Source organism: Dreissena polymorpha, chromosome 12 (genome assembly GCF_020536995.1).
Source record: "Dreissena polymorpha isolate Duluth1 chromosome 12, UMN_Dpol_1.0, whole genome shotgun sequence".
In the NCBI taxonomy this organism is placed as follows: Eukaryota; Metazoa; Mollusca; class Bivalvia; order Myida; family Dreissenidae; genus Dreissena; species Dreissena polymorpha.
Genome location: NC_068366.1, coordinates 11,888,291 through 11,907,843, shown reverse-complemented (window position 1 = coordinate 11,907,843; position 19,553 = coordinate 11,888,291).

The window sequence follows — 19,553 nt, the reverse complement described above, 5'->3', positions numbered from 1 at the left end:
TGAACTAAAGACAACTAAACATCTTACATTTAAAGGACCGGAAAGCGCGTTCAAGATAACACTTTAATAGCTGCAGTGATGCATTAAGCAGATACTATAATAGAGAGCATTAAAATACGATTCAATTTCAGATTTAACAAAAGTTGAGCTTGAAATCTTCGCATAAAAGCTGATAATTTAAATTATAAATCTCTAATTCTAAATATCAAATTTAAAAAGATGATTTATAAAACAACATACCAGCTTATGCGTTTCAGTCTGTTCTTCAGTATTTATTCAGAAAAAGAAAGACAAATGAACTAAAGTTAATGACATGTCTTTAAACAACAAAAACAAGTAACACAAACAAGAGGGCTAAGAGGCCCTGGATCGCTCACCTGAGGGAATGATATAAAAAGAAAGACGAGTTAAACTCGTGTGCAAAGAATTTAGAACATTTATATGACAAAGCTGACTTCAAGTCAAGGTTAAGGTCTTCCAAAGTATTTAATATAAGCATATATAGACAATAACCCGACCCCCTGGTAGACATGGCCCGACCCCCTGGTAGACATGGCCCGACCCCCTGGTAGACATGGCCCGACCCCCTGGTAGACATAGTCCGACCCCCTGGTAGACATGGTCCGACCCCCTGGAAGACATGGTCCGACCCCCCTGGTAGACATTGCCCGACCCCCTGGTAGACATGGTCCGACCCCCTGGTAGACATGGCCCGACCCCCTGGTAGACATGGTTTACCCGACCCCCTTGTAGACATGGCTCGACCCCCTGGTAGACATGGTTTACCCGTTCCCCTGGTAGATATGGCCCGACCCCCTGGTACACATGGTTTACCCGACCCCCTGGTAGACATGGCCCGACCCCCTGGTAGACGTGGTTTACCCGACCCCCTGGTAGACATGGCCCGACCCCCTGGTAGACATGGTTTACCCGACCCCCTGGTAGACATGGCCCGACCCCCTGGTAGACATGGTTTATCCGACCCCCTGGTAGACATGGCCCGACCCCCTGGTAGACATGGTTTACCCGACCCCCTGGTAGACATGGCCCGACCCCCTGGTAGACATGGTTTACCCGACCCCCAGGTAGACATGGCCCGACCCCCTGGTAGACATGGTTTACCCGACCCCCTGGTAGACTTGGCCCGACCCCCTGGTAGACATGGTTTACCCGACCCCCTGGTAGACATGGCCCGACCCCCTGGTAGACATGGCCCGACCCCCTGGTAGACATGGCCCGACCCCCTGGTAGACATGGTTTTTAATACTGATTGACCAGAACCATTTTACAACTCAAAAGTGTCAAGGAAACAAAAGTTTTGACCAAAGTTCATGAAAATTGGGCTAAAATTGAAACTTCTAGAGTTTTCACATGTCTGCATTATAAACAAAAAGAGAAACTGCCCCATCCCCTGGCGGCCAATTACCCCCCCCCCCCGTATCAGTACCAATACCAATATCGAACTTGTCTGAAAAATTAATAATACCAGTTTTCTGACAAAGATTCATAATGATTGGCAAAAAAGTAATTTTAAGGGTGTTCACAAGCTTCTTTTACTACATAAAATATATGGAAAATGACCCCATGGTGGCCATGTTTTTGACGGACCAGAACCAGTTTCAAACAAACTATACATATAGAGAAAACTGCCCCTGCCCCTGAAAGCCATATTTCCCCACCGATCTTGACAATTTTCGTACTCGTCCATGATTTAAATAAAACCATCACAAGGTCTTTATTCGTTGACCAAGTGACCTCGTTTTCGACCCAACATGACCAGTTTAGAACTCAGTTGAGGTATGATTTGGACCAATTTCCTGACAAAGTTTCATGAAGATCGGACAAGAAATGCGGTCTCTAGTGCTCACAAGGAAAAGGTTCACAACGGACACAGGTCGATCGAATATCACCATGAGTACTAAAGAGCTTATGTGAGCTAAACACTGGGCAGCCAATTTGTTGACATAGGCATTGAAAGGACCAATATGTATGTATGCATGTATGTATGTATGTATGTATGCATGTATGCATGTATGTATGTATGTATGTATGTATGTATGTATGTATGTATGTATGTATGTATGTATGTATGTATGTATGTATGTATGTAAGTATGTATGTATGTATGTATGTATGTATGTATGTATGTATGTATGTATGTATGTATGCATGCATGTATGTATGTATGTATGTATGTATGTATGTATGTATGTATGTATGTATGTATGTATGTATGTATGTATGTATGTATGTATTTATGTATGTATGTATGTATGTATGTATGTATGCATGCATGCATGCATGTATGTATGTATGTATGTATGTACATATGTGACCATATGCGCATCTTGACACTTCTATATTTTTAATACAAATTCAATTAGTGGCTGCTGAGTGCAGAAACCTTAAAGATTATACCTTATAGTGCATATAGCATTAAAGGGCAATAACTCATCGAATCAGAATGATTAACATTGACATGAATAACATTGTTTTGTAGTTTTATTCAAATGTTTTCAGAATTATAGAAATGTTTAAAGCCAGAAAACAACAACATTTGAACGTCAATCATTTGGAGAAAAATATATCATAAACATACAAATATTATTTTCAATAACACATCGAATCAGAATGACGAATCAGAATGATTACATTGACATGAATAACAGTGTTTTGTACTTTCCTTCATAAAGAAGAGCTGTCTCCATAGGATGACATATGCCGCCGAAAAATGCTTTGACAGAAGTTATTAGATTTTTTCGAGACCTAAACGCTGATCTTGAACCTTAACGCGGACCCTTAGTTCAAGGTCAAGGTCAAGTCAAAGTTGTCAAAAATTGTGTGCGTATGGTAAGGTCTTGTCCATATACACATGCATACCAAATATGAGGGTTACATCTGAAGCGACATAGAAGTTATGAGCATTATTTGAAACCCTAACGCAGATTTTGAAACCCAAACGCGGACACTAAGTTCAAGGTCAAGGTCAAAGCGGTCAAAATGTGTGTGCGTATGAAAGACCTTGTACAAATACACATGCATACCAACAATGAAGGTTACCTCTGAAGCGACATAGAAGTTATGAGCATTATTTGAAACCCTAACACAGATTTTGAAACCCAAACGCGGACCCTAAGTTCAAGGTCAATGTCAAAGCGGTCAAAATGTGTGTGCGTATGAAAAGACCTTGTACATATACACATGCATACCAAATATGAAGGTTACATCTGAAAGTACTGAAGTACGCTCAATTGAACATTTGCGTTAAAAACTGAACTTAAAATGAGCAAAAATAAACAGAACAATATAGCGCAATAAAAACTTAACTATATAGGATCTTGCATGAGTGGTCGTTTTGTATTGAATTTATTAAACGAGTCATCTAAATGAAGATAAAAACGAGGCTTGCCGAGTTTTTATCTTCATTTAGATGACGAGTTTAATAAATTCAATACAAAACGACCACGAATGCAAGATTCTATTTAAAACATGACCAACAAAATGCTTTAAAACACACATGTATTCCCCTCCGTGCCATATAGAGGAAAGGTCAATATCTATAACGAAGCAGCAATGCGGTCATTGTGTGTACCTGAGCATGAGAAGTAGGTCTGGACGAACAATCGTGTTTTTTGTTGTTGTTCTCAAGCAGTTACATTAAATTATTAAATAAAGGATGCCGACGCGGAAAACATTAAAAGTCGCACATACTGGACAGATATATCAAAAGAGGCCATGTTTCTTTTGATTATTTTGACAGCGCGTACGAATATCTTTTAAGTGATTCGGCTAATTTGCATAGTTATATAACTAGTGAAATAACACCCGTGTAATAAACGAAATTGAGCATTACGTTATTTCACTCCTGGAGCGTCAGTCATGTTATAAATAATGTTATTTCACAGTAAGTCGATATAAACTAATCCGGCATGACCATATTAATTGGGTACCATATACGCTTTCATAATTTTTAAACAACGCCCTTTGTCCACATAAATTATATCGACTCCTTTCGTTATATCGCCATGTCAACATTATGTTACTTGCAAGTCATCAATATATATGCCGTCATACAGTAAACAACACAGAAATAGTTAAATTTACATGACGGCTAGGTTCAAATATCTTCAGAGATTTAGGCTCTGATGCCAACATGCGGGTTGTTTAAGTCTTGACAACTTATCTTATGTCGACAAATCAACATAATTTTAGGCGTCATGCTCTTTTGAAAATGACTTGCCATCGTAGTTTTAGTCGACACGATGAGCTATTTTTGACGACATGGCACCTTTTTTATATCATGCCGTCATAGAATGTTGACATCATCACAGTATCAGGGTGTACCATATACGTTTCCATACTTATTATAACATTGGTACTGCTATTTTGTAAACGGTACTGAAAAGGTTTACTTATTAAAACTATATATCAGCTAAACATATATTTAGTAGCACAAAATTAAATTGACATTTAAAAGTCCTGTTTAATGATTATTCATTCAAATGGAAAACAAGTGAACACAATCCATAGTCCGTTACGGTTATGTAAAATTTAAATACTGCCCGTTGCCCATTTAATTGTCAGTGTTTTGAAGATAATTTCATATGATACAAAACGTGGCCATATCGCTCAACTCAAAGAGTTCAATGTGATAAGATAACACGAAACAATTTACTCCGGCGGAAATGAGGAAAATGTGTTATAGCAAATGAAGTGCATTGAAAAACGCCAACGATGTTTGCAATTTTAGCTTTTATTTACATCGGGGTGTTCTGTAGCGCTTTACCGAACTCTGAGAATGAAGATAATATTTAAATTTTATTTTTTTATTTTTAAGTAGTGTAACAATATTTAAAACTTACTTATAACAGAGAAAATAATCAGCCAATAATAGACCAATACATATTAGTCGTTTTCGTTCATGAACACATTTTAATTATTTGTGTACATATTATTTTACGTAAATGGCAATACACGATTTACATTTAAACAATTTAAGTATATAAGAAAACATATTCTCAGTGCTATAATATGAAATTATTGGGACACAGACGAATGCTTCTTCAAGCTTTTTTGGATGTGGAATTTGTTTCAAATTTTATTATGGATCGAAATAAAACAATTGTCTCAGCATCATATAAGTTTTATAAAGGCAGATGCTATAAACATATACACATGTCTAAATTGTTTGAAGTCGACTAAAACCATCTTATGTTAGTCCTTCTTGTATAGACGCTACATTTTCCGATATGGTTTTGAATGTTTTTAACCAATCGGATAGTATTAACTCAACCTCTATATAACGAATAGACGTATCATCAGTGCATTAAAATAACTTGTAAACAGCTTTACTAGACGATGGATCTGCAACATTATATCACATATTCAGCAACAAAAAGAATAGTGTACATAACAGAATCAAATAGCACTAAGGATGGAATAAAACACACTTTAAATTCATTTTGGTTTATGATCAATCCCCATTTGAAAATTGATTCAATACACGGGCTGCAATATTAAGTACTGAATAGTGTTTGTATTGTTTCGTAAATTTCTGTTACAACGCATAAATCGCTTCTACAGTTTTATGTTGAGTGCATTTTCTAGTACAACTTCTGAAATGAAAGTCTATTTTGTTCCTGTATCAACGTTTTATTTTGAATAAAAAAAAATATTAGGATGGTGGTCCGTGTATATACCGTATTTTCCTTTTTTGTTTTGCATTCGACACAACGAAAAACAAGAATCAATGTATACTAGTTCATATTCCGATTTTCTTATAACCGGAGCAAAAACAAAAAAATATAGTTCTTTGTATCGCTTATCGGTGTACTACTACAAAAACAAAACACGAAACTTATTTCCATACTCATATTTCGTTTCAATTTAAATTATACAAAAATCAATATTTGAAAATTGAAACACAGTGCCTGCTTCTGTTAACCGTTCTTGAATTGATAAAACGGTAAACAGAACACTATGGGCGCTCCGCTGTTGTTTTGTGGAGATAAGTCTTGATTGATCTTTTTGCGCAGTTTTTTCCCTTAGATCTTATTATTTTGAATACATACCGGTTAATGAATACACTTAAAGAAGCATAGTCCAGTCTTGGAAAGCTAGTGTTGGCTAGTCTAATGGGAAAATAAATAGATCTAGTAACATTAAATTATGGTACAAATGTACATGTCTGCTTTTGTTTAGAATCATAGGATATGAGTACATGTATAACATGCATTTCGATAATCATGGAACAATAAAATATCTTTTTCAGAGTAGCTTTTCTCTTAAAGTAATAAAAACAATATAATAAGAAACTACACTGTATTAAAATATGTACAACAAATGAAAAAAAGGATTATTGCTAAACATATGTATATATTTACATATTAGTGGTAAACACTAGTACTTTCATTGTTCGACTATTGCGTGTACTTTAATATATCACGCAAGCAAACGCTTGTTTTATGGCGCGTTCCTTTTCCCTGCTCACGGCCACTACCACCTTGAAGAACTTATCAATAAAATAAGCTCTAAAACTCATATATTTCCTTGACTCAGCAAATCATGCACGTATAGTTACAGATATACAATCTTTTTATAATGGTATTCGAGTTTCATTTGAGGAGACAACCAGGATCTAATACGGAACGTTTCAACGCGTACAGGTAGTTTCTATAGGCGTGACGCATGCTATTCGCCTTCTTTATGAAACGTAACGGTAAAAGTCAAACAATTTTAGCGGCGTTATAATATCATTGGAAGGTAAATATTGTGTGAGCATTAACTTAATCTTGAGCGCTCTTTCCAAAACATTAAATATGTTATTTAATTAGTCATTAAATAGGCACATTTATTAATAGTATTAGTAATATTATATAACATTATCTCAAGCGCAAAACGGTTTCATATATAGGCGTTTTGTTATAACTCTTTTAGAGCTAAAATCACTAGACATATTATATAGTACACCCCTTGCACTTAACCATTCCATTAGATTCAAACAAATTTTTTATTTATGCCCCTTTTGTCCTGTTATTTCTTTCAATATTGGCAGTACTAATATAACTTTAACTTTCTATTATTAAAGGTCATGTTAAAGTAAAACATTGCGGACAATTTAGCAGCCGCCGCCGATTATTTTGCTTCTTAAAACCTCATGCGGGTCTAAGGGGTATTAATAATTCGAATATGGGACTAGGGGTAGGGGTTACAGCTCTTAAAGGGACCGTCAACCGCGATTGACGAAAAAAGAGAAGTTCTCAAATACCGTATATTTTTACAATTATTAGTTTATATCGATTAAAATATCACGAATAGTGCATTCAATTACTTGAAAAAGTTCATTTGTTCAGTATATTCGGTAATAAAATTTAAAATGTGAAGTCGAAAGTACATCGCGAAAATATGTGATATAACGATAAACACACAATCAATAACGCGAGTAGATCATTATATATATATATATATATATATATATATATATATATATATATATATATATATATATATATATATATATATATATATATATATACAATTCATTACGCATGCACAATTTGCATTCCTGGGTTTATCCCGTGACGATGATGATCAATGTACTTTCGTTATTTATAGATAACTGGTAGTTACATGGTACCTGTACCCAGTAAACTTTATTACCGAATAAAATGGAAATATGAGCACGTAACAACATTTTTTAAGTAGTGTAATATACCAGTCGAGATATTCTAATCAATATAAACTAATAATTGTAAAAAATACGGTATTGTATAACTTTTCTTTTTTCGTCAATCGCGGTTGACGGTCTCTTTAAAATGTAAGGACCTCACCCTGATTATAGGACTAAAACGATTTTTTTTGTATAATTAGTACTGAAATAACATAGTATATGGGCATAGATCAAGACGTGTCATAAATGGCTAATTATTTCCCTATATATTCGGTTGGATCGACATGAAATACCGGTACATTGGGAAACATTTAGGTGTCAAGATTATGATCATTTCAACTTGGATATACATTACCTGGAAAACATCTGAAACTATTCACGTCTTTTTCCCTTATTGCGTTTCTTTTCGTCCCCCAAAAAAGCACCTCAGAAGCCACGCTGATGGAAATAAGTGATTAATTCTTATGTAAGCAAAAACAATACACGCAAAAAGCCACGAATGAGTTACCTCCCCAAGACAGCAGCACAGAGGAAAGATCTATAAATAAACATGTCTATTTATAAATCTTTGAACAGCGGCACTCGTTTTTCGAGTTTTGATTACCGTAATATCAAACCAAGAACGGACCAAACAATCCGTTTTAATTTTTGATCATTGATTTTCGTTAAATGAAGATTGAAACGACAGTTGAACAGGGAAATACATTTCGTGTTTTGTATTATAATTCGTACAACGAAAAACGATATAAAAAGATTAAGTTTGTTCGTAATTTTTTGTTTCGGTTTTCAGAAAATCGCAATATGAACTATTATGCGTTAATTTTCATGTTTCGATGTGTCGATTTCAAAACGAAAAAGGGAAAGAGCATATATACACGCACCGATGGTATAAACTTGCTTTAAAGTATATATTTAAAGTATAGCTACTAAACCTCTTCATAAATTGTCATACGCCTCGGATGATCAACTCATTAAAACTATTTATCAAAAAGACATATATATGTAGCAAAAGCATAATATAATACAATTACAAAATATAATAAAACACATATGAGATAGGTGGCCTCCTATAATCATGTACAAAACGTTTGAACTTGGTTTTAATAAAACATGATTAAATTTATTATTAATTTTATGATGGGATAACAACTGTTATTGAAGGTCCGAACTTGCATAAGAGTTAACACCTGATATTGCATAATCGTATGAAATCATGATGCAATTGTTTTCCAGGATGTCCAGACCTCAACAATCATACGAACTGGGAAAACATTGGACTTATTATTCAGAATATCAAGCTGTTGACAGGTCGTGCTGTCGTCTACTGCCAGACTGGTTATCAAGCATACCTTAATATAAGCCACTTATATTCAGATCACTTCCCAGTCATTTGCAAAAATGGGTCTTGGGACGTCGTCTATGTCTGTCAAGAAAAAGGTAGGTACACGCACATAATTCATTATGTAAACAAACCATTTTAAAACTCATCACAACGTGAAACACACCAGAGCTGAACAACGCAGTCCAAACATCAATAATATTATTTAGGAAACAACACCTACTTTTGTTGTTTTGTATTTGTAGTAGTAGTAGTAGTAGTAGTAGTAGTAGTAGTAGTAGTAGTAGTAGTAGTAGTAGTAGTAGTAGTAGTACTAGTAGTAGTAGTAGTAGTAGTAGATGTAGTAGTAGAAGTAGAAGTAGTAGTAGTAGTAGTAGTAGTAGTAGTAGTAGTAGTAGTAGTAGTAGTAGTAGTAGTAGTAGTAGTAGTAGTAGTAGTAGTAGTAGTAGTAGTAGTAGTAGTAGTAGTAGTAGTAGTAGTAGTAGTAGTAGTAGTATTGTATTATATGCCAAAGTTAATATATTCGATGTTGATGGGCAATATTAAACTCAAAATGTGGTAATATACAATAATTACAAGTTTACAAAAACACATTGTATAACGATAACTAGTATATGCTTGCCGACCAACCTGTGATATCCATGTTAGGAATATGTTTTAAGTAAGTGTTAATGTCAGGGTCCGTTTGCCATATCTGTACACATATGACGGGTTAAACTAATGTAAGTCTATATTTTGTACAATACAAAATGAATATATATTATATATTTTACCAAGAATAGATTGTGTGCTGACTAATAAACGAAATTCCATATTTAAAAAACATCCAATCGATGCCTTGTATCATGCACATTTAAAAAAAAACAAATATTGCATTGAAGAAAGACAACGCATACCTTTGTGTTAATAAATAAATGTCCATGTTTTAAAATGCAACTAAGTAGGTTTTCTTTTTTTGTAATCAATTTCTCATAAACATGCCCTTAAATACCTGCTGTCGTGAAATATACTATATAATGTGCAGGACGCAATTCGTATCACGCAACCTTGAATAGCTTGGAACAGGAAGTCAAACTATACAAATATCATAATCCTGATATACTCGTTATTTCGTGTAAAAATACGACAAGGACGTGTAGCGCGATATCAGTCGAGATCATATTAAAAACACAATTAACTTAAAACATCCACAAGAAATGTATACTACGAATATTGTTTAATTTGTTTTCTTTTATATCTTTCATTTTGTCTCTATAGCGTTTATATTTAGTTAAAACATTTCAGAACCTCTGAATTTAAAACTGGCATTGATTGAATCTTACTAACGATTTTCATTGTAAACTTATGAAAATAACTTTTGTAAAGTATATTTGAGAAATGTATCGCTATATAATGTGCAAATTATAAAAATACAAATAAATGCAATCCGATTATCAGTGCACCAGATAATTATTTGGAAAATAGGGTTTTCACCCCTTGATTTTGAAAAATAGGGTGATTTCATTCTCGAAATAGGGTGAAATGAGTTATAAAAATGTCCATATAAAAATATAATCTTGAAACTTAAAAAAAAAAACTGATGTTAACTGACATCTTTGTAACTGTCAAACATATCAAGTGATATTTTGGCGCGACTATCGCGGGCGTCTTTCAACCTCTTTGAGACATTTTTATTTCGCATTATAAAGAGAAAATACCGAAAATTAGCAAAGCATTTTCGATCGAATCTATTGTATTGTACGCATTAAATTTGACGAATTTGCGTAAAAGTCAAATTGGATGCGTTTTAAATACGCATGATATTGTATTTCTTTGCGTTTTTAAACATTTTAATAGGGTGAAAGACGCAGATACGCAGCTTATCTAGGGCACTGCCGATTATTATTTACTTTACACCACAGGGTATGTGTTTTCGTGTTTATTGAAACAGAAAGGTGGAGAATCTCAAGTCCCATTTAAACAAAAAAACAAGAACAATCGAACCTATGCCAGCCCACTGACTCACAAAATCATAGCACAGACGAAAGGTTTTTGCAAAAAATGATTTTAAATTTTTCTATGAACGTGATATGTAAATGTGTTATCAACAATATTGAGAACATTTGGAGATTGTCGCCAATTGAGCCGCTTGATATTTAGCGTTGGCATTTCTCTTATTTTTTGCATAGCTACCAGATGCTGAAATGATATACTGTATTTAGTGTTGAACATAAATATATCAATGAACATTCAACTTATATAATCAAAATAAATAAAGGGATACTTACAATAATAACAGCAAACATTAGAAGTATCGTTTTTGACACACACTATACTGTTTTCTATCATTCTCGGAATTAGATTTTTGAATAGCCACTGATATGGACACGTACTGTTCTTACTTTTCTTAAAATTACAAATTATGGAACTTGTTACTGCATTGTTACACATCGTCGAATATTTTCTAATATTCAAATAATCGTTGACATCCCTTGTTGTTGTAATGTAAATGTCGGTTAATCCCATTTAATTTTTCAATATTCAGTTCGATTCAAAACACAATTGTCAGCCTCTTAATAAAATACAACGTACAAATGACTCAAATGACTTAGCTTGTAAAGTAATTGAGTTAACATGTGTATCGACAGGAATCATGAAGTTCCAGAACAATTATCTGGAAACACATTCTTATTAGAACATGTTAGTCTGTAAGTTTATAAAAGTGTCAGTTCGCTGATGCAATATAGGACACTTCATACAAAACAACCGAAACCATACAAATCATTACAGCTTAAGGTCTCCAGCGTGGATGGTTCAATGCAAATAATGTGTGGTTAAAACCAGTTGAACACCTCACCATACTTCAATCACTAAATAATTACTAAAACGCACTTGTAAATAAACATCAAACTCATATCAGTTTCATTTAAATAAAAAAACGATAAAAGGTAATTTAAACTAATAGTTTAATCGCATATTTTAGATTATCAAACTGTTTTAAATTATAAATGCAATAATGCTGGAACATCGTCAGCTTTAAAGTTATTGCACCTAAAATGGGACTAATATTTGAACACAAAATGCGGGAAGACAAACATAAGCGCATTTTAAATTAATATCAGACCAGATTAAAACACAAATAATTAGCAGCAAAAAGTTCCAAAAAGTCCAATCATCCGAAAACAAAAACAGAAATAATGACAGTTAAATGAGACGTTGCGTAATTTTATTCCGTATTTTAATTGTTTTCATGATTGTATGTTTGGGTTGTAGTGAAGAGCAAATAATAAACACAAACAATAGGGTTTAAATAACAAACACAATCTAATAAATTGTAAAATAATGATATCCTACTTTTACGACTGTCTATATGTCGATTTCTTTACTTATATTGTATCGTTAAGATTGTGTAACGCGTATAAGTACTATTTGAATCAGGATTATAAAAAAGGAATATATTGTTATTCGTTCGTGTTTTTGTAGTTGTTTTTCTTTCCTTTTGAAATTGTTCACTAAGATAGTTTGTTATGTATTTAGAAAAAAACATGTGTTATAACCAAATGTTTATAATGTTTATAATGTGAATTTTCAGGCGTTGATTGTCCTAACCCTCACGATAACAGGAAGGAAACAATCTGGCAACATACTCAGCCATTCAACTATACAAAGAAAACAAGTCGTTACACGGTTAAATGTGAGGCGGGATATAACTCTATTATACAAGGATTCAATGGATACAGGGATGCTATTATAGCAATTTGCGAGGAGGGCAATTGGACCTTAAATGCCGTGTGTAGAAAAATAGGTCAACACAACACTTTTCAATAATGCTTCAGATTTTTAAAATAAAGTGTTAAGATATCTACACTTTTTAAAACTGTGTAACTCATTTGTGGTGGTATACAAAGTATGAATGAAAGACAATGGTAACATGTGTAATAGTTTTAAGTAAAGGGCATTTCAATCAGATAAATAATCACCTGGATGAATCGGTATATTGCTGCATGTTATAACATATTAGCTCTAATAGCACTAAAATGACGACTGATTGTTATGTGTTAAGCATTTCCCATTAAATACTTGAAATAAATTGTGTATCTGATAAAGAAATAAATAGCGGACATATATTTATTAAAAAATGTCGACCACAGTGCTTCATGTTTGTTAAGCTACGAAGCTATTTTAAGCAACTGAAAAACGTTCATTACACCAATCATAATATTCAATGACTCTTGACCGACGAAACAATGCAGTTCATTGTATTAACTGGTCTTTACATGTTGTTACATATTGTAATTTAAAAAAAGTTAAGATATGCATGTGTAATTGAATTTCAAAGGAAAGCGAATTTATTATCATTTTTATTTTTGACATGACAACATTTAAATTCAGTGGTATGCATGCTTCCCGCATTTTTGTTGTGATTTACTGTAGACAAATATTTATTTAAAGTCTGACAGTTTATTTTAAACATTTTAAAGCGGCGGAACAAATACATCCGATAATGTACAGTAATACAACGCTGAACTCAAGCGCAATCGTGTACTGTCTGGCAGGCGAGGTTGTGCATTCGGACGATGGTCAAAATAATCACGAATATTTCAAAATTACATGCACATCAAACCATGCACGACAAGAAGACGGAAAATGCGGTACACATTTATATAATGATATGGGCCATTTATGAGTATGTTTGGATTATCTTTTAAGAATATTTTGTATGTGTATTATTCACTTCAAATAGTGAACATTACTTTGAAAACTTATTACCAGAGAGCAATAGCATGTATTGTAAACAACAATCACTACCATTTGCTTATTAACAGTTGTACTCAAAATGACGTATTTAATTGCAATTTTAGTTCAAAAACGTGTTATAAATCGCGAAATATACTCTATATTATCTTTATGACAATTATTAAAACATAATAAAACATAACATGGCTCTCCAGATTATATCGAGGTTACCTTTGCTGGAACAAGGAGTATACTTGATCGTGCAATATCTTTAAAGGAATAAGATAAATATACAAGATTGATACCCCATACTGACACAATGCAGCATAATACCAATTGTTTATACACCGCGCGTGATCCTTTTATTTAGTATGTTTATACAATCTTCGAGAAGGAGTTTTAACAATATAAAGAAGTGAAACAAATCATACGCAACAGATTTTCAACTTCGTCTTTTCAGGCTGCCAGCAGCTTAACTTGAAGGGTTACTGGGATAAAATAGGACCGCATATACAAAATATTAGTCACATATCAAGTCCATATCATGCGACCGTTTTCTGCAAGAAATGATACGAAGCACATACTGCTCAACACGGCGAAAACTTAGACTACTATAATCTAAAATGTGCAAATGGATCTTGGCAAAGCGACTCCATTTGTCAGGAAATAGGTGCTTGGAATACGGCGTTATTATTTTATATTTAGCAGAGTCATAATTTCCTTTGTCATTTGTTATCCTTTTCGCCTTAAATCGTTCGATCAGTGATAATGATACACGTACACAAATCAAAAACTTGCATAGATCAACAGAAATCTTTCATTAACGTTTAACTTGTTAGTACCTCGTCAAGTAACTTCTAGAAGGAAACTATTACTTACGCATTGTTACATTTCCCAAAGGTGCGGGTGAATATACATGGTTTTATGTATAATTAAACTTCAATAAAAATGAATCTTTAATATTGTTTACTAAATGTGTTCCATTTAATGTGATCTAAACATGAACTCTTTTTTTTATAGTTTATATAGCATATTGCATAAAAGTGAGTTGTTTACTTGTCTACTCTCAATAGCTAAAGTTATGGTTTGATAAATTACGTAAAATGTTATTGTTATTCATGTTAAATCATGTTAATTGAAGTGTGTTTGACCAGTCATGATAATGTTTTTCCAGATTGGCATTACCCGCCACAAATGCCACATGCCAACCCCACCTTCTCAAACACAACTTACAATTCAACTGCCGTATACACTTGCAATACCGGTTATGTAATGCACGAAAATAACGCCATCACTTGTCTCTCAACTGGGAACTGGGATACACTCGAGGCGAACTGCACAATCGAAGGTGATATTTAATTTAAACCACAGAGCCGTGTTATTTGGCCTTTGTCACTGTATTCGATAATAGTTTACTGCAAGAACATTATATGTGCTGTTTCTTATTTAATATCGCATTTTTCATTATAAAGTTTTTTATTAGAATTATGCAATATGTAGATGAATTAATACATATTTTTTTCATATTTCGGACTGCGATAACATTCTAAGCTACTTATATTTAGACACATTTCTAAAACAGTACAAACACGTCGCGTTGTAGTATTACTCTACTCTAAATTAAGGAACATTTAAAAACCAAATGAATCATCAGCACGGAAACATATTATCATCCGCAATTCATTTTCTAAACAAAATGTCTTTTTTTTCTTTACAAACTTTATTGATATTACTCAATGTGTATCCTCAAGTTTCTATGGGTCTAGCGTGAATTCTGGTATACCAGGATGTTTCTCCTCGTGATGCAGCTTAAGTTTTACTTAGCATATATAAGTCAAGTTAAAATATGAATGAAAAAGCACAGTCCACTTATTTGGCCTAGTGCGCAAGTCCGTAGCAACGACCATAATTAGAATAAAGTGTGAAAGTAGTATTTTGCTTCAAAATCGCACATTTTTCACATTAACTTTAGTATAGTTAAACTATACAAATTTAAAAAATGCATAAACTGCCTTTATTTCATATGGTGAAAACATTTTTAACTTTGTAAAACTAGACAAATTGCTAAAACCTTACAAACCTCGTGTTGTGAATATTAATTCGAATAATAATAATATAATACTGCAATGGCACTGGTATCATAGGGAGTACAATATTTAATCATCCTCATGTCTTTTGTTAAGCCACGCGACCCATTTCCTACACGATACTAATTGAATTAAATCAACATGCATTCGCATGGTTATGTATACAACTATACATATTATAAATGCCTGCTAAATAAGTAGCTTAAAACTTTTAACGGGTTTTTAAAGGAACGTTAACATGTATATAGTTTAGAGATTATAATCAATAAACTGTTTTAATAAACTGTGTTGTTAAACTTGACAATTAGTTTATACAATACATATACACTGTTTTAGCAAACCTGTCATGGAGCTGTAGATTGTCGCTCTGAGTTGAAAATATGTTTATTCACTATCATACATTGTTTATTTATCTGAGATAGATTGACGAACTCCATCCGTGCTAAACAATGGTAACCGCACATTCGGCCACACAACCGTCAACAACTCTGTATGGTATACGTGTAAACGAGGTTATGATTTAGTTGGAATGAACACCATCCGTTGCCTTGAGACATGAACCTGGAGTAAATTAGAGGCGAACTGCACTTTAAAGGGTGAGATTCTTTGCTGTGATGGTCATGCGTTCAACTTAAGTCTTTCTTTTACGCTAAACATGTTTTATTACGTTTTAAGATTACGTTAGCATAAATGTTTCATGGTGAGATTTTAGGTTTTCGAACTGTCCATTAGTTCCTCCGTGCGTTAAGTTTTTCTTTTATTAGCTTATCATCATAAACCGCTATGGGTATTTTCAACAAAAACTCACAGTGACAAAACACATCGCAACCTTCAGGCATTCTAAATTGACTGACCAGTACGCAACCCAGTTTAACACCAGCTGTATTGCTATGTTCAACAAAACTTTCTCTACAACTGTACTAACACTAGCTCAACCAACCTCTCAGATGTTACACAGGAATATTCCTCGCACGCCAAGCTTTCAAAACGTTTCAACTAGTTACGGCCTGCTGCATATGTAAATCACATATACATTGGCAAAATTTCAATAATGAAAAATGTCCATGGTGTGCAATAGTGGTTGCAATTTTGATCGAATGCCCTTGCTTGATACGTCGGGTTTTATTGTGCTATTGTTAATGAATATATATCAAATATATATTAAAGTAAGTAAGATTATTTGATTGCTTGACAAAGAATTCAACGAACTAATAAAAACTTCACCAAGAACGGTCGCAATCACAGTTTTACTTAACCAGCTTACACATATCAACATACAAACTAGATAACTAACTTACACAACTGACTTGCCGACTGAAACATAAATGTATCTAACTGCATTTCTTATGGAGACCTAGTTTAAATTTAATCATGTTTCAAAATGGACCCATATAGTTAACTTATGCCATAATATTGAATTAGCAAACCTTGCATGGGTAAAAGACTTTCAAAAGCACTTTCATCAGTAACTGAAAACAATATTGTATAATATTTCGTCAATTCAATTTTGCTTAGAGAATCCAAACACATATACAGAACATTATATAGAGGATATTTGTTGGATTCGGTGGATTATCGATTTTAAATCACGAGTGATCATAGAAAATAATATTTTCACGAGCGGCGCATATGATATGATTACGAGTGAATTAAAATCGATATTCTACCGAATCCACCAAATTTTCTTTTTATTTTATGCCTTTTTACAGTTAATATACATTGTTAAAGCGTGTAACTAAATAATTTCGCTTAAATAATGACGTCATTTCGTCAAAACAAATGACGTCATTTCACAGTAAACAGTGAAAATTGTCGATAATTTTCACTGATAATTTTCATTGTTTGAAACAGTGAAATTTTCAGTTTTAATTCACTGATATTTCTTTATAAACCACCGGAAAGCATAAAATAAAAAAACATTAATATTTTCGCTAAAAAATTCAAACAGAGATGTATTGCTTGAATCGACTTCGACTTCAATATCTGTCCGATTTATCAAACACCAACACTCCAGATAAAAACCTATGTCTTCACGGACAAGTCCCATTACTCAGTGATGATGAATGATTCGGGTAACTACTTTTGAAATACTCATACATTCTGCTCCGCGTTAATTTTCTTTTTGATTAATTTAAAGGCAAAGAAACGTATGAGAACTCATCCTCATCATCAGTGTAATAGAGACTTCATTCCCTCCATAATCTTCAAATGTTAGGGAAGCCCAACGAAATGTGCGGCTAGAGAAAAACGGTCGGTGTATCGGCCAGTCGGCCTATCATCAAAAAATGTTACCAGTTTGTTCAGCGAATTACTTCCAAATTTCGAAAACAAACTGAAACCTTTTTTTTATAATTGAAAAATTGTACGGATGTTTATGACACTTTGTTCTTGCCCAATGATCCGCAAAATCCTTGTTTATATGTCATTAATCATAGAAGACATATTGGAACTGGGCTATCGGTCACTTATCATACGGTATCATGTCATATACATTATTATAATTAAATGGTGTACTATCAACAATTAAACAAAATATCAAAAATGTGTTTTTTCGGACGCTAAACACTGTGTACATCTCACACTACTTAAGACTAACAACATTTCCAAACCTTGGAAAACATACCGTTTAAATAATAACTACTTGTATCAACAGTTGCTCATACAATATAAGAGACCCTTAGACCACACATTTTGTATTCTTAACATCTAATTGTTAATTTAATGCAAGTTCCCATTTACATGTATTCTATTGTTTAACGATCTTTATACAAATAAGGATTTTCATATAGTTTATGAAATACATAAATTCAACAATGACAGTAATGGTTATATTTCCATTGACCTTTGTCGGTTTTCGCAATTAACTATGTCTATAATTATATATGTCTCTATGATTGTACTCAATTCTTATTCCAGACTGTCAAGACCCGCCAGTACTACAGAATGGCTTCCGCAACGCCATATCCACAACGTACAATGCAACTGTCATATACTCGTGCAACAATGGTTATACCATGTTTGGTGAGAGCTCCATCACGTGCCTCGACACTGGAAACTGGAGCGAACTGCTTGTAAACTGCACGATTAATGGTAAGAGTCTTGAAAAAGTAAAGCCTATAAATACAGCGTGCGTCGCTTTAGCATGCATGCTTGTCGTTTAAATTAATCATGATTGACGTTCCATCCCATGATCGTGTGTTCGCGTGCGCGTAAATGGATGAAAACATAAAAGTAAGCAACACACGTGATTTCTGGCCAAGACATATTACACGTTTTCATTTGCTCTGTAGATTAATGCTGTATTTTGAATCATATTTGGTTTCTACAGTTCGCGTTTTTCAATGTTATGCTACCATGCGTTTTATGTTATTAAGTGCTCCGTTGAATGTAAATGCGTTAAAAAACCGCGAGTGTTCTATCGTCATAAACTAATTGTCAAAATCTCGTTAGACTGAGTCCGCATCGATCGAAAACCTTCAGAGTTCGAGCGACATAATTGTAGACGATGTTTGACGTCCTTGTCGAGACATTTGCAGCCAGATCCTCGCATGATCTGTCTTAGATGAACAAGTGGTTATCCTTCGATTCTACATACAATATATATATGTATCGTCTAAGGCCTAATGTGTTATATCTTATTTATAAATAACCGTTAGTTCACAACCAAAGGGGTCTAGTGCGCCAGTAAATATGAAATATCTCGTGTAAAAGTAGTACGGATGTCTAACGTCATAACGCCAAT